The sequence below is a fragment of the Mus pahari genome, chromosome 1, assembly GCF_900095145.1.
Source record: "Mus pahari chromosome 1, PAHARI_EIJ_v1.1, whole genome shotgun sequence".
NCBI lineage: Eukaryota > Metazoa > Chordata > Mammalia > Rodentia > Muridae > Mus > Mus pahari.
The window spans coordinates 133,653,205-133,654,404 of record NC_034590.1 but is presented as its reverse complement, the minus strand read 5'-3'; the positions used below and the strand labels follow the sequence as shown (position 1 = coordinate 133,654,404).

Genomic DNA, 1,200 nt, shown 5'->3' with positions numbered 1-1,200 from the left:
CCTTGGTCTTGCAAACTTTATATGACCCAGCACAGGGAAAGGCCAGGGCCAAGAAGTGGGAGTGGGTGGGTAGGGGAGCAGGGGCAGGGGGAGGGTATGGGGAACTTTTGGGATAGCATTTGAAATGTAAATAAAGAAAATAATAATAAATAAAAAAAATGAAAAAATAAATAAATAAAAAGACAATTGGAAACTTGGAAAAAAAATAAATTGCTGTAACTCAGAAAATCGTTCTGCTATAGTAGGTTTTCTCTTTTAATTACATTTTATCTCATGTGTGTGCATATGTGTGTGTGTGTATGTGTGTGTGTGGACTGGGTGTGTATGTAGGTCAGAGAACAACCTATAAGAGTCAGTTTCCTGTTTCCACTATGAGAGTCCCGGGGATTGAACTCAACTAGTTGAGCATGAGGGCAAGGGCTGAGCCACTGAGCCATCTTGTCTACCCATCGAAGTGAATGTTATATGTGAAAAACTATACATGATCCACTATTTATAAATATCAGAATATTTACATTTCATGGAAGACAAGAAAATCTAGATCCTCAGCAATTCAAACTGTGCTTGCAAAAGGTACCCCATCCCCCTGCAAACACACACAAACACACACACACACACACACACACACACACACACGCCACATGTCAATGAACGGAGGGAGAAAGAAGCTTTCAGAGGGGACTAACACCATGCCAAGGCCTCAGAGGTGGATCACAATGTAAAAGTTCTGGAGATAGATGTGCACAGAGAAGCCGGGCAACTGCTGGTCAGCTCTGTGGAAACCAGAGCTAGGCGGTAGCTGACAGCAACCCATTATGAATATACTTCATATAACTGGGCATAAGACTGGATAAGACGGCAAATTCCATGTTACATATATCTTACTACCTTAAAAAATGGGCAGACGTAAACCTAATTCTGTTCACATATACTTGGATTTGTGACTATCTTATTCATTGCTTTAACAAACTGAACTCCTGTAGACACCATAGGAGACTGTTAGAAGTATGGACAGAATTATTCCTTAATGAAAGGTGCCTTTCCCTCTGTAATGGTGAATAGAAAGTAATGTAAACAGATTTTTAACATTAGCCTAAAATAATTAATAACAATCCACTTGAAAAACAAGAAAACAGCCGGGCGTGGTGGCGCATGCCCTTAATCCCAGCACTCGGGAGGCAGAGGCCAGCCTGGTCTACA

The 1,200-nt window shown here is 41.1% G+C and overlaps 1 protein-coding gene across 3 annotated transcripts in view; it reads right to left on the bottom strand.

The window, feature by feature from the left end:
• The window catches only part of Cemip2 (cell migration inducing hyaluronidase 2), an 82,277-nt gene that overhangs the window by 9,432 nt on the left and 71,645 nt on the right, over positions 1–1,200 (bottom strand). The window lies entirely within an intron of this gene.